We start from the raw sequence: 16432 nt of genomic DNA, 5'->3' as shown, positions 1-16432 counted from the left end.
ATTATGTCCAAATGGATCCAAATACTGTTAAGCTATCTTTATTGCCTGAACTTTGAGTTGTTTAATTTTGGTCCGTTAGGTTTATGGAGGCCATTGTTAAGGAGCATATTTCAGTTCCTTGATAATTTTTAAACCCAAGGATAACAAAAATTCATATCAAATCACAATAAAATTTTTCTTGAGTATGAAACCAGTTTTTCACTTCCTGCTCTTAAAGATAAATGTGTTCCCTCTGTCACATAAGTAGCCAAGGCCTGAATTCAAGCTGTTTGTTAACAGCCTGCCTGCCAACCTTGTAAAAGGAACCTGCTTTCTATGAAGGCCTCTCTGGAGCAAGTTGAAGGCATAAACTTGACTTCAAGAAGACAGGCAGGTGAAAAAAGGTAGGTGAAAAGAAATGGGGGTAGACACAGTAAAAACAACAGACCCAGAAAAGAAAATAAAAACAGAAATGGGAATGTTCATAAGAAACTGTCAGTGACACAGAAAGATTAAGACCTCCTAAAATCACAAATACGAATTTGACATTGGCATTGTTCAAAAAATAGCTACAAGTCTGAGAGGAGTACACAATCTAAATAGTTAAGAAATGCTTTAACTATTTGGGGTTTTTATTACATGTTTGCAGTATGAAATAATTATATTTATCTTTAGGAATTGGTACCTGTAAATAACACATCTGAATTGTTTTTTTTTTTTTCCATTGCCTACTTCTCCCATCTCTCCCCACTCCTTCCAGCTCTTGGTCTCCCTCCCATTTGGTACCTGATATATTTTTATTTCTCTGTTTTTTGTAATCCCTTCTCCTCCCTTCAACCCATCTTCCCCTTCCTATTTACACACCTTTGTTTCCATTTTAACTTTTTTTTATTGTCTGGGGGAAATTCCATTTGCATTTTTTCCCTTCAATTTTTTCCAACCCCTTTTCCCTCTCTCTCTTCTCCCTCCATCTCTTGTTCTCCTTCCCATTTAAAAATGATCTCCCTGATAGACAATTCTTCTTAAGGATGCAAGAGGCATTATGGTAACCATTACTGATAACCTTGTACTCTGTTTTTACATCATGTGCTATGTCTATCCTTGGTTTTGACTGACAGCTTTGTTTTGTCATGCTTGATTTTATTCTCTTAAAAAAAAAAGTAATAAGATTTAAGGGAGCAATAAAGCCCAAAATGTGTAAATTTTATTGTAATAAAGAGAAGGAAAAAGTGCCCTGAAGGATACAACAGCAAGGGTGTTTAGGTGTGTTACATAGAAGACCATATTAATATTTTGGATTGGATTACTGAACACAACTGTTTGCAGTCTCACTGTTTGAATGTTTGCTTTGTGTGCTTTGATCCTGTGACCTGAAGCACCGTTTCTAAGATGACAGCGAGTAATCTATTAACTGGTGATAGCTTGCTGTTTTTTGTTTTTTGCTTTTCTGTAGTTGTGAATTACTTGTACCCTTACACTGTTTTGTTTTGTTCTGCTTTTTTTTCTCTTTTTCCTTTTAAATAAAATATTTTAAAAAATGATCTCCCTAATTCCTATCATCTGTCTTTTATTTTTCTCTTTTTCAAATTTTCTGTGCCAGAATTAGATAAAGAAAGATTAGCTGAAAGGAGATTGCAACAAAGGAAAAAGAAATATTGCAATAGAGAGTACAACTCAAACATAAGAACTATAAGCATCTCCAAGGCCAGGCAAAAGATATTTTCTTTGTATAAGAGTAAGTGAGGATAAAAGAAGCTTATATGTTACTAGAGGAATTAAAAGGAATTTCTTCCTGAAGTGAGCAGATTTTTATGAGGGGCCATTAAGGGAGGAGTTGTATCCTTGTTTAGGTCAAACTTGAGGATACTGAAGAACAGAAGATCAATTAATGTTTGATGGAGCTAACAAACACTTTGTTTCTATTGAACTATGCAGAGTCACAGTTCAGATGATCAATGGGAATTTAAAGGAACTGTATCTGGCCTGTCATAAGTTTAAAAAGAGAGAAAACATGAGTCAATAATATCCATGCTATAAATTCTGAAATTTTTAGCATCTCTTTGGTAAATCTCTAATCCATATTACTTCTGTGATCAGATATGTTTAAAAGCACATTATCATAATCATACTCAAAATGGACAGATAGGTGACCAAAAAAAGTTTAGGATGAGTAGCATGAAAACAATGGAGAGACATCCTGATCTGGTAATACGAACACCTGAGTGTGAACTATATAAAGAACTTTTTTCTCGAAAAAGATGTGTGCAGAGGTGAGACTAAATTGATGGGATAAAATCATCAATTTGTTCCCTGTTTATTGAGACAGTCATGTTCATTTTAAATGCTTTTTTGAGAAATTACACAATAAAGAAAATATAGTCAGGATTCAATCTGCATTTAAATGAAAGGAGACAACTTGAGCAAAACTTGTCTAAAATGATGCAACCAGAATAATATGCTGAATATATGGGAAACAAGACCCACTATGAGGCAAGTAGAAGCAGCACTTAGATTATTTGCAAAGAGGTTAGTGACACTTCTTCCTGGGAGACCGGAGAGAACATAGGAATAGATACTTAGTCTTAAAATGGAAGGTAAAAATATTTGAGATGAGAAAGATTCTAGGCCTTTCTGTCCTAGAATTACAAGGTATAATCATCAAAAGTGAGAAGAGCCTCAACTAATGTTTTATGTGATATAAATTGCTTCAGTATAACATCCTTTCTATGCTGCTTGATTATAGGCTCACAGAACCCTCTTAGACCTTTTTCTTGTATATTGCCTAGAAAAGTGCATGGCACTTAGGAGGTCAATAAATATGTGTAGTATAGATGTAAAATTTTGGACATGTGATGCCTGACTGTAGGGAGTAAAGGAATGAGAAGAGTTAAAGATGATTTTCTTTGAGACCTGAGATATGGAGATATCAAAGTTATTTTTATCATTTGTTTATCTGTCTTTACATAGAACTATAGACCATGTATTCTATTGTATTTGACTTCTTTCTCACAACTTAATATAAGATTCATCTATATTTTTGTGTGCAGCTTTGATGTTTTCCCATTATTGCATTAGTATTACATTGTATAAATATGCTATAATTTGCCCATTTGGATATGAATGGATATTTGGGTGCTTCCAGTTGGTGATTTTTTTGAATAATGCTGCCATGAACATTCTCATGAGTGTGTCTTGAGGTATATGTGACTGTATTAATATATACCTAGAAAAAAATTTTTCTGTGTATTTCTGCCATTTTACTTTATGTATATCTATGAGTTTTGTTTTGTTTGCATTTTTTGTTTCTTACCTTTGTGGTACTGAGGTTTATTTCATTTTATCATCCATTAGTTATGATGTAATAACTTTATTTATGTGGCATGACTACCCTCTATTTTTATCCAATACATCAAAAATAATTTTCATCAACTTCACAAATATTCAGTCTCCACCACCATCACCACACATGCACTATCTTCACCAATACAGCACTTTATTCTATATTGAGCCAGTTGCATTTTAGACTATTCTTTATTTTTATATTATGTAAAAATTATTATATTAATAGTTTTCTTTATTTCTTGATTCATTTAGAGTGTTTCCATATTCTCTACAGAAGAATTAGATATTGTTGTCTTTGGATGCAGTGTTGTCTATAGGTTTTTCAGGTCTTAGTCTTTAGTGTTCAAGTTCTCTATTTTGTTAATCTCTTATCTACTGATATTTATTTCTGCAAACATGGTGTTGGTATATCCAATTATTATTGTAAGACTGTCCATGTTTTCCTTCTATTCCCTCAGATTTTTGGTTCACACATTTTGGAGCTCTATAGTTAAATATATGTTTATATTTGTTTTATCTTCTTGGTAAATTGACATAAATAAGCCTCTAGACACCAAAAAGTTGCATCCTGTTTTACCTATCCATTCTTTCAATCTCTGTCTTTCAATTGGAGCACTTAATTCAATTACATTTAGGTAACTAGTAATAAAGAACATATCTGCCCTTGTGCTACTGGGTTTTTATACATTATATCATTTTTAATCTTAATTACTCCATTCATTAATGCTTTCTTGTGCAATGTATGTGTGCATGCACACATGTGCACATGCATGCATACAACATTTTGTTTGTTATTTAGGTGGAATCTTTTTAAGTATTGAATTTTTAATTAATTAAATTTATTGGTACATTTTAGGTATATGTAATGATCAAATTCATCATAGGAACTTTGTACCTGTACATGATATATCTTGACTCTTTTTTCCTCTATTTTCCTACCCTCCCTTCAATCCCTCTTTCCCTCCTCATTTACAAAAGCTTTGTTTCCATTTTTTCCCTTCCCTTCTTTCCTTTGCCCCCTCCTCAGTTCCCCTTCCCATTTGAACATTTCTTCCTATTTCACACATTTCGGTCCTTATTTATATTTTCAATTTCTCACACCAGAGAAACAATGTGATATTTACAAATGTGTGTCCATTTTATTACACTTGAGTATGATCTCAAGGTGCATCCATTTACCTAGAAATGTCTCAAGTTTATCCTTATCTATGTCTGAGTAGTACTCCATTGTATAGAAACCCACATGTCCTTTATCCATTCATCAGTTGATGGGTATTTGGGCTGTTTCCAAGATGTAGCTATTACAAACTGGCATACACCATTTTGATTCCTTTCTAATTTCTTATCATATTCTTCAGGATTTTTTAAATTGGTAACCCTAGGGATTACGTTCAATTACTTGAACTTGTAACAATATATTTTAATTAATACCACATTGTGTTTGATAAATATACAAATCTATACTACTCTGTATATCTATCCCTCCCTCGCATTTGTGTTGGTGCTGTCAAAAATTAAACCTCTACAAACTATAGACTATTTAACATTGATTTACAGTTATTCTATGATGACATGTTTTGTTTATTTGTTTGTTTATTTGTTTGTGGCAGGGTTTCACTATGTAATTCAGCCAGGCCTTGAATTCACTGTGTAGCCCAGGATGGCCTCAAACTCACAGCAATTCTCCTCATTCAGTCTCCCAAGCATTGAGAATACAGGCATGCACCACCATGCCTAGCTAGATTTACAATTAATATTTTATGCATTTCTCTTTTCAATCATATTTCAAAATAAAAGTGACAGACTAGAATTAGAAAACTAAGTTTTGTATTTTTTCTGTTTCTTAATATTTTTCTACTGATCACACAGATTAGAAAATTTCATTTTGGCAGATTTTTGCATACATATATTTTTATTGTTTTTACCTTCCACTACCCCCTTTACACCATCACCCCAGTTTCATATGGGGTCAGGGGGAGTTGAGCACATATATTCTGATGTTCTTCCTTCATTACCTGCTCTCACACTCTCTCAGTCTCCCTTTTATTCCCTTCCCCTTGCCAAATAATAATTTCTCTTCTACCTTATCTTTTTTAGAACCTACATATTAGGGAGTGCATGTGATATTTGCTTTCTGAGTCTGGCTTATGTCACTTAATATGATCATCTCTTCATACATCTATTTTTCTGCAAATGATAGAACTTAGTTTTTCCTTATGACTGAATAACACTCCACTGTGGCTGTATACCATATTCTCATTATCCATTCATCTGTTGCTGGGTGCCTAGGTTGATTCTATGCCATGGCTATTATGAACTGTGCTGTAATAAACATAACTGTGCTGGTATCCCTACAATATGCTTATAGGTATATACCAGAGAGTTCGTAGCTGGATTAAATGGTAACTATCTAGTTTTTTGAGGAACCTCCATGCTGATGTCCATAGTGGCTATACTAACTTACATTACTACCAGCAATATAGAAGGATTCCTTTTTCCCCTATGCACTCATTATCATTTATTGTTTTTTCTTTTCTTGGTCACAGCCATTATGACTAGGGTAAGATAGAATCTCAGTGTGGTTTTTGATTTGCATTTCCCTAGTGGATGTTGAACACTTTTTCTATATGCTTACTATTTGTACTACTTCTTTTGAAAAGTGTTTGTCCTTTTACTCATTTATTTAACAGATTATTTAATTTTTGGTGTTGTTTTGTTAGCATCTCATATAACTAGAAATTAATCCTTTGTCAGAAGAGTAATCGGTAAAAATTTTCTTCCATTATGTAGGCTATCTCTTCATTCTGTGAGTTGTTTCTCTTGCTATGCAGAAACTTTTTTGTTTGATGTAGTCCCTTTGATGATTTTTACTACTATTTTCTATGCTGTTTGAGTCCTAGTTGGGAAGTTTTTGCCAGTGCCTATGGAGCCAAGTGTTTTTGATATGTTTTCTCTCATAAGTTTCAAGTTTCAGGGCTTATACCTAGTTCTTTGATTCATTTTAATCAATTTTTATACAGGATGAGATAGGGATTTAGTTTCAATCTTCAGGTGGAAACTCAGCTTTCCTAACATCGTGCTTAAAGATGCAGTCTTTTGTTCAATAAATATGCTTGGTTCCTTTGTCCAGAATCAGAGTAGTTGTGTGGGTTTGTTTCTGTGTCTTCTATGCTGTTCTACAGCTCTATGTGTCTATTTTGTGCCAGCTCTATGTTGTTTTTGTTGCTATGGATTTATAGTATAATCTGAAATAAGGTATTATGATGCTTCCGGGGTTGTTCTTTTTGCTTCTTCAGTTATTATGAGAATTTTGTATTTCCATATGAATCTTAAGATTTTTTCCCAGACCTGTGAAAAATGTCATTGATATTTTGATGGGAGTTGTATTGAATATATAGATTGCTTTTGGTAATATGACCATACGGCAATATTAATTCTGCCATGAGAGGTCTTTACATCTTCTCTATATCTTTCTTCAGTGTTCTGAAATTATCATTACAGAGGTCTTTCACTTCCTTGGTTAGATTAATTCTTGTATTTTTCTTGAATGATTGCCTTTGCCTTTACCGTGTTCTTTATTTTTTGATTGACTTCAGTTTATTGTCTTGTGTTCTTCATTTCCACCAGAAGTGCTCACTTTTTTTTTCCCCCATAAGAATATATCTAGTAAAGATGATCTCCCTCAGTATTTATCTAGGAACAGCTTAGCTTCCCATTTATTTTGGAACATAGTTTTACCACATATAACATTATTGACAGATGGGGGTTTTAAATTCCCATATTCTAAATATGCTATCCCTTTGCTTTAAGGTCTTTAGGATTTCTGAGAAATAAGTTTTTGTTGAGGCTCTTTGTATTAATAACTTCTTTCTCGTTGCTGTCAATATTCCAATTTTATTTTGTCTTTCAACATTTGACTAAAATGTGTCTGAGGGTCTTATGTATTTGCTCTGAGTTCACTGAGCTTCTTAAATGTGTAGATACTTGTTCTCTATCACATTATAAAAAACTTAACCTATATCAATTATTTTTGACCCAAAAATCTTGTAAACATAATAGAAAATCATGTGATGTTTCCATTTCTAAACAGAGTATCTATCTCCTCAAACTCATTATTTCTTTCTGGTGAAAATATTCAAAATTATGTCTTCTAGTTATTTTGACATATACAGTAGAACACATGCATTTACCTATGTAACTTTCTCCCTTCTCCAGCCTCTAGTATCCACTATTCTAATCCCAACTTCTATCAAATCCACATTTAGACTCCACATGTAAGTGAAATTATGTATTTTTTTTCTATAACAGGCTTATTTCACTTTACAGTAATGACTTGTAGTTTCATCCATGTTGTCAAAAATGGCAGGATTTCATTTTACTTTATTGCTAAATACTATTCAACTAGGTATTTCAACATTTTCTTTATTCATGCATTCATTGATGAAGACTTGGGTTGTGTCCATTTCTTATTAGTTGTGAATAATGTTGCTTCTTGTTAGTAGTGAATAACATTGCAATAGACAGACAGTATATAAAGGGTTCATTTTTTCCACATGTTCACCAGTTATTTTTATCTTTCTCTTTTTGCTAAAAACAATTCTACCTAGAGTAAGATGATATTCCATTACAGATTTGATTTGCATTTTCCTGATGGTCAGTCATGCTGAGCATTTTTTAATATAACTGTTGTCCATTTGTATGCACTTTCTTGGGAAATATCTATTTGGATGATTTCTGCATGTTTTAATCAGACTATTTCTATTTATATTAAGATTTTTACTCTTTTGTATGTTCTGAATATTAACCTTTTGTCTAACATATAGGTTGAAAATATTTTTCTCCTTCTTTAATGTCTCCCACTCTGTTTACTGTTTCATTTGCAGAAGCTTTCAGCTTTATATAATCCTACTTGTCTATTTTTGTTTTTATTTCAAGTACTGGAAATCTTAAAAATAATTCTTGCTAATTCTAATGCCCCATTTTTGCAGCTTCATAATTTTAGATCTTATATTTAAACTTTAATCTATTTTGAGTTGACTTTTATATAGGGTGAGAGATATGATGTCTACTTTTATTCCTCTGTATGTGGATAACCAATGTTCTTACACCATTTATTAGAGAGACTGACTTTTCTTCAATGCATGTTGTTAGCACATTCGTCAGAGATCAACTGGAAGTAGATGTATGATTTCAGTATTCTGTTTCATTGGTACAAATGCCTGCTTTTATTTCCACACCATGTCATTTTGTATATATAGCACATTTGGAAATCAGATAGCATAGTATCTCTTTCTTTGTTGCTTTTACTCAAGATTACTTTGTCTAAAGATATTTTTTGTAGTTCCATTTAAATTTAGAATTTTTTCAACTACTGTGAAGAATGTCATTCTTTTTTAGACAGAGATTTTGCTGAATCCATAGATCATTTGGAGCAGTATGGTCCTCAACAAAATCCCGATGAATAAAACTGGCATAAATTTCAATATTCAGTTTCTTTCATCAGTGTTTCACAATTTTCTGTGTAGAAATCTTTTGCTTCTTTGTTTAACTTTATTCCTATGTGTTTTCATTTTTTGTAGCTACTGTAAATAGAATTCCTTCCTTGATTTCTTTCTCAGATAAATTGCTATTGTTGTATAGAAGTGCTATCGATTATTGCCCTTTATATTTGTTTCTTTGGTAATCTGCTGGTTTTGGTACTAGGTATTGAAATCAGGGCCTTTACACTGAGCTGTTCACAGGTCTTTTCATTTTTTTTTATTTTGAGACATGGTAAATTGCCTAGGTTGAGCTTGAAATTGTAATCCTCCTGCCTATACCTCTTGAGCCACTGACATTACAGAAGTATGCCACAAATGCCCAGATTGATTTTTGCATATTAATTATGTATCCTGTAACTTTTCTTAATATGTTTATTAACTCTAATAGTTTTTAATAGAATCTTTGATAATCTGTTATCAATGACTTCTTCCTTCCCAATTCAGAATCCCTTTATTTCTATTATCTAACTTATCTGGGTAGGACTTTAATCATAGAGGTAAATCATAGAGGTAAAAGTGTTTAATCATAGAGGTAAAAGTGGGCATTCTTTTCTTATTTCTGATCTCAGAGAGGAAATTTTCAGGTTTTCCTTAAATTTTCCTTAAGCTAAGTAGGCATTTATTTCTATAAAGTTTCCTCAGAGTACTGCTATGATCACATGTTGTGTTTACATTTTCATTTGTTGCAGATACTTTAAATTTTTCTCCCTAATTCCTTCATCAATTTATTGTTATTTAGGGGGATGTTATTTAATCTCCATGTATTTGTATAATTTCAAGGTTTTTCTTATATTGGTTTCATTTTTCCTGTACTGTGGTCAGAAAAGATACTCAATATTACTCAAGTTTTAAAATAGTCTTGAAACTTGCTTTGTAGCCTAATCTTTGACCTATACTAGAGAATGTTCCACATGCCGTTAAGAAGAATATGAATTCTGCACTTATTAAATGAAATGTCCATGAATGTTTGTTAGTTTATTTGATATAAGGTGTACTTTAGTCTTCCTCTTTCTTTACTAATTTTCTTTTAAGGCAATCTGTCCATGGTTGAAAGTGGGTTATTATCATCCTCTACTGTTATTTTATTGGATTCTTTGCTCCTTTTAAGATTTTTAATAATGACTGCATGTATTTAATTCTGTACTACTAGGTGTACATATATTTACATTGTTATTTCATCCTACTGAATTGTCCCCATTATTAATATATCATTAATATATCTATTACTTTTGGTTTAAAAGTATATTTTATGTGATAAATTTATGTCTAATTTATTCTCTTTTTTTCCACTTACATGAAATATTTTTTCCATTCCTTTACTTTCAATTTCTGGGTATTCTCAGAGATGAAGTGGGTTTCTTGTAAGCAACATGTCAAACTTATTTTTTTAATTCATTATGTGTCTTTTAATTAGGAAGTTATCTCATCTTCATTTAAGGTAATTATTAATAGATAAGATCTTACTACTGCCATTTTATTGTTTTCTAGGTTTTGTTTATTTTTGTAGCTGCTTTCTTTCTCCCTGTCTTACAGTCTTGTTGTGTGGTAAAGTGATTTTCTCTAGTAATGTGTTCTAATTTCTTGCTTATTATTTTTGTGTGTCTATGTTAGGCTTTATTTTATATTTGCCATGCAGTTTATTAAAAAAAACTTCTTTAAATAACAAGCTATTAGATGGAGGGAGGGAAAGAAGGAAGGAGAAGTAGAAAAAATTAATATGTGTTATATACATGCACCAGCTCTCCAAAACTAATGTAAGTAATCTGAATACACTGCAAATATGTGCTAATTAAGCAAAACATTTTTATAAATAAATAAATAATCTGCTTTGAAATTATAGCAACTTAAATCCCACGACCAAATCTTTTGACTCTTTGGCTCCAGTTCTCATTGCCAGAGAAGGTGCATGGGCTAGCCTAGATCCACCTGCTTAGCTGCTCCTCCCCACTGGCTGAGTGTATGCTCTTGAGAGGCTACGGAGAATAGGGTGGAACATTGGGGTAAGTGTCTATGGTGCTGGACAAATGTCACTAGGAGTTCACAGCCAGTACAATTAGGACAAATCTGGGGCACTAAATAGGGAGGAGAGATCATGCCAGCACCTTCTCCTCCTTTTACTGGAGAGCCAAATGAAAGTGGAAGAGCTCTTTGTGAGTCAGATAGAAGAGCTCTGGATCTCTGGGAACTCTATCCCTACTGTGCCTCCTCTTCCTCCTTTACTTACTGTCCTAGAGATCTGGGAAATAAGAGGACTTCTTTACCTTCCATGCTTCCCACCTTGACTTATCACAGGAGCTGATGCTAACCCTAAACTTTCCCAGTTATTCAGGACCTCTCTTAACCTTTCTCCAGCCACTGTACCTCCTGCTCTGAATTCAGTCAACACCCAGTCACCTCTTGCATCTCTGCTAAGGCAGTCGTGAAATATAGCTGCATTTCTCTAAGTGTGCCCTACCTTAAACCTTGAGCTCAGTAGAGGAGAGCCAGTGCCAGATGGTAATACGCTGGTTTATGGGAGCTCAAAGGACCAGAGGAGATTTCTGAAAGATTCAGAGGGATCTAAAAGTTCAGGTAAGTATCTAATAGAAAAGAAAGGCCATTCCAAGCTGATGTGGGTGTATAAAACAAAGTTAGGAGAGTGAGAGTAATAATCTGATAATCCTGGAGAGGGCCAAGTGGGCTGCAGGAAAACTCAGAAAAATAGCTTGCTTGTATAGGCCAAGTATTTGTACCAACGAGCAACTTAGAACTTTGGGGAGGTGATTACTTAGGGACTTAGAATGTGCTAAAACTGAGGCAGAGAGGCCATGAAGGGATGGGGGTTTTATAAGCCCTGAGAGATTCTCACCTCTAAGATAATGCAATAGTGAATTAGCGGGCAAAGGATGGAGAGAGGTTGTAATACTCCCCATTGCATGAAAGGGCAGGGGACAAAGGATTTGAACATATGTCAGGTCTCCAGTGTAAATGAAGTTTGGAGGAAGATCTACAGAAAAGCAACTAAAAGGGAAATGATGGAGATGTCAAATAGGAAAATTCACTGCATTCATTTATTTATACCAGCCTCAAAAGCAACCTATGTAAATCACAGAGAATATAAAATGATAAGACCACTAAAACTCAGATTAAATGGCTAATTACTAAGGAATAAAGACAGAATGGAGTGGATAGTTATTGCTGAAAAAATCTAGGTTTAGAAAAGCCGCTAACAATGAACACACAATTCGTCTAACTATGCAGGTAGCAAAGCCAAAAAAACAAAGATACATGAAAAAAAATCTGTGAAATTGCACTAAATTCACACATTTTGGATTTCTGATGTCTTTTTTTTACATCTTTTCCTATTTTCACACCTAAGATATAAGTGGTTTATGCAAGATATTTATAAGAACAGAGCATCTTAAATTTGTATAGATGTTATTATTGGTGGGTTTATACTATTGGTTTTCTTTCTTGCTCACTAGCAACTTTTTCTTAGTTTGAAGAACTTCTTTTAGCATTCCTTATAGCATAGGTTTGGCAGCGCTTTGGTTAGGACGCCCTAGAGGATAATAATCAGTAAAAAAAAAAATGTTAAATTATGCAAGGAGGCTTATTAGATAGTCTTACAGGATCAGTGCTGGAATAGTCCACAATGCATTCGACACACTGAAGAGTCACCAGATCTCATAGCCACTCAGTCACAGAAGCTGGAAACTGTAAAACAAAAGGGATTATTGGTTTTGTCATCTTGTATCTTGTTGGATTTTATTATATGTGATAGTATAAACAAAATATTTTATAGACAAGGAGATAATATAGTAACCTTTGTTCATTTTCTGTTAGTTGATTCTGAATACCCCGTAATACTTTCATTCTCTTGAATGGTTTTACACTGTCTTTTTATGTTTGATACTATAGTATATGAAAGTATACTCAATTATTTCAAGGAAAGAGATACTATGGTAGCTACTATTATGTTGGATTGTCTTGTGGTGAAACACTATGTTGCTTAAATTGTTCTGTTCTGACTTGTTTTGTTATGTCCTCTTTTATCTTAATCTTTTTTAAAAAATAAAAATAAAATAAAATAAAGGCACCAATCTATATAGTGAAGGTCTGGAAACTGTCCAAAGAGTCACTTCATGCATTGGAAGGCTGAAGAAGTTGGAGTCTGTTGTCCACAGGCAAGGACAGTGGTAGAAGACACATCTACTCAAATGAAATAGAGCTTTTCAAATGCAGACCAACTTCCTCCTCCTTTAACTTTATTCAGGCTACAAGACTATTACATCACACCACTCACAGAAGATGTGGTGGGTCATCCACCCTCAGGTCTGCATGTCAATTATCTCTGAAAAAACTCCATAGACATATCCAGATAGCAAATGTGTTTTTTAATTTGCTAGGCATTTCTTACTTCACTCAAGTTCCAAAAGGGAGAATAGAGAGATAGAAAAGAATAAAAATAAGACTGAAATAAAACAAGAAAGCACTAAATCTTATGGATCCATGTCTAGTATCCAAGGAACATGGTGGTAAGAAGAATTCCACAGGATTTGGGTGTTCTATGCTTTTGCTGATGACAGCCCACATCGGGTATTTCTTGGGCTGCCTCTGTTCACTGCCTGTGGCATTTCTCAGCAGATGTTCCACATCATTGGCTCCTCTAACTCCCTGTGGTCTTCCCTGCACCTTCATCTTCATTCTCATAGCTTCATGCACTTCCCTCTCAGGCTCACATTTCCTAGCATCACAAGTCTTTGTTTGAAATCTAGGTGGAAACTCCATGGTCCCACAACACTTAGATTTTGCATGCCTGAAAATAAGAGCATTATATGGTTGATGCCAAGGGCTGCTTCAAACTCAAGCAGTAACCAGGTCTTTTTGGACCACAGTTGAGGCATTCTCTGAGTATTTGATGACTGAGCATAGTCAAATAAATCTTGGAGAACTAATTCCCTAGGAGGCTTTTCTTGAGTAGTGGACCTAGGAGCTCTCTTCTCAAAGCAAAAGTTTACATTTGGTCCAACTTTAAATGTGCTTACTTTCTGATTAAAGTTTAATTCTATAAATCTTTCTTTTATCTCTTTTTGTTCCTGATTCTTGCTATGAATTTGCCTAAAAGCAGCCAAAGAGCACCTATTACAGTTTGAATGTTGGGCTCCATTGACATTTCCTCCACTAAATCTATTTGTCCACTCCCTGTAAATCCATCCTCATACGAAGACTCAGGATATGGGCAAAATAAAGGCAAGTTATTTTCTAAAATATAATATGCATAGTGCTTAATCCAAGTCCCAGTAGGGGGACCATCTGAAACCTCATGAGCCTATATTCATATCAGTATTCTGGTCTTCTGAGCTACAACCACAACTACATATTACATTCGGTTTAGAGCATTCTAGGGCTTCTCTAACCCATATAATTCAAACTTTTACAAAGTTCTAGTTCCAAATACTTCTGAACTATGTGTTCTTATATAATCATACCAATGGTCTCATTATCAATTTTATAATTACATATGTAATTTTATAATTTTAATACATAAAGTTATATATAAACATTTATTTGATAGGCTTACCAATCAGAGATGGGATAGTTTACAGTGATCATCTGCACTTTGGAAAACCAAAGGGCCCAGTAGCTACTCAGTCCCTGAAGCTAGAAGCCTCAGAACAAGGCGGATCAAAGCTGCAGCTAAGACAAGGCCTGAAGGCTCCCTGGACAGTCACTGATATGAACCCACATTTAAAGACTAATGAAACTGGATTTACTTATCCACAAGCAATGGCAGTAGTAAAAGACACAGATGTTCAAGCATATTTTTCGGATGCAAGCTGACTTCCTCTTTCTTTACAGGTGGCAAAAAGTTCTTTCATATTTTGTTTGTCTGAGAATATCTTTCTCTCTCTCTTTCTAAAGAATATTTTTGCTGAGTACAAAATGCTTGGTTGGCAAGGGTTTTGGGGGGGAGTGTAATTTTTTCTTTCACTCCTTCAACATAGTAATATCTTATCCTATTCTCTCCTGGTTTATAAGTTTTCTCCTGAGAATTACACTGTCAGGCAAATTGGAAATCCTTGTACATCACTGTTTTATTTTGTCCCTTTAAAGAATATTCTCTTTAACTTTTGTGCACTTGATTGTATGTTTTACAGTAGACTTGGTTGAGCTGAATCTGACTAACTGTATTATTTTCTCAATTTGGGCAGTTTCTTATTTCCCCAGTGAATAAGCTTTCTAACCTTTGGTATTGTCAAGTACCTCTTAACCCTAGTAACCTGTGTATTTGCTCTTCTAGTGTTTTTCCAAAGTTTCTATAAACTTTTTCATTTCTCTTTGTTCATTTTTATTTTTTCTTCTTTCTTTCTGTATTTCTGACTATCTCATTGATTCTTTTTTCTTTTTGGTCAATTCTATTGACTCCTTGTATCACGTTACTTTTTTTCCATTTCTTTCACTGGAATTTTAATGTATTGTCACTTTTTCAGCACCAGAGGGCAGCATAAACTCAAAAAATATTTTAAGAAGCATAAAGAAATTTCTTAGAATTTGAAGTACACACTCAAAGAAAATAGAGCACAGGCCTTCAAGAGATGTACATCATAGTCTGGGGCTGGGAATACTTATGTTTTTGGCAGTTAAAGTGTGGAATTTGTAAATGTATAGGAAGTTTGGACTTCCTTTCCTACAGGAGAAAAGCAATGTCCCACTCACAGATAGAAAGACAATGGTTCATTTGACAAATGAAAAGATAGCCCATTTTACAGGAGAAAGACACATGTTCAGTCTACTCTACTTATTAAGATGGCTCATCTAAGATTCTATGCCTAAGACTGTTCTTTGAAACCATGCATACACATTAAAGGAACACAATTCATAATCCCTAAATCTCAGAAGTGATTTACATACCCATCAGCAGATGAATAAATAAAGAATATGTGGAAAAACAATATTTATACTGAAGTACTACTCTGCCATAAGAAAGATAAATGTGAGTCACTTTTAGGAAAATGAATCTACCTTGAGACTATAATGTTAAGTGAAATAAGTCAGACACACAAGCTTAAACACCACATGGTTTCTCTTATATGAGAATGCAAATTCAAATAAAAATCAAAATAAAAGATACTAGGAAGTAGGGAACTAGATTCTTCTTGCATGAGAAGGGGATCAAGAGATGGAGGAAGGAAGAAGAAAAGGGAAGGAAAGGAGAAGAAAGGAATTAAGATGTGCTATGTACATGTACCAACTTCCCACAGAACTGAACATAATGTGCTGCAAACATGTATATTGTGGCTTGTGTCTAGATTTTCCCCCAAAGTCTCATGCAACCATAGGTGGGGCTTTTTCAGTGGTGGCTGAATCTCGAATGTGTGATTGATTCATGGTTCAATGCCAGGATTAAGGGTGCTAGAATTAAGAGTGGGTGGTTGGTTTGGCACCTCCCTAATCCTAGTAACCTACATAGATTATAAAAGGGTGTTAAAAAGCTGCTAAGGCCTCTTCCTTGATTTGCTACCTTCTGTACACCATGAACAGTTTTTCCTCTATGATGTCTGTTTTCTATGTCACCCTAACTTGAAGAC

General features: G+C 34.0%; 1 protein-coding gene across 1 annotated transcript in view; it reads left to right on the top strand.

The window, feature by feature from the left end:
- Positions 1-242: 242 nt before the first annotated feature.
- Positions 243-16432, top strand: part of LOC100733100 (interferon-induced very large GTPase 1-like) — a 29601-nt gene continuing 13411 nt past the window's right edge. Inside the window, exon 1 of the mRNA XM_013147631.2 lies at positions 243-383. The gene's annotated coding sequence lies outside the window, so the exon portion shown is untranslated. The remainder of the gene's footprint in view (positions 384-16432) is intronic.

This window comes from Cavia porcellus, unplaced genomic scaffold (assembly GCF_034190915.1).
Source record: "Cavia porcellus strain 051 isolate PalLab524CR breed Dunkin Hartley unplaced genomic scaffold, mCavPor4.1 scaffold_9, whole genome shotgun sequence".
NCBI lineage: Eukaryota > Metazoa > Chordata > Mammalia > Rodentia > Caviidae > Cavia > Cavia porcellus.
Note: the sequence above shows the minus strand (reverse complement) of the source record. Positions and strands in the feature narration are given on the sequence as shown.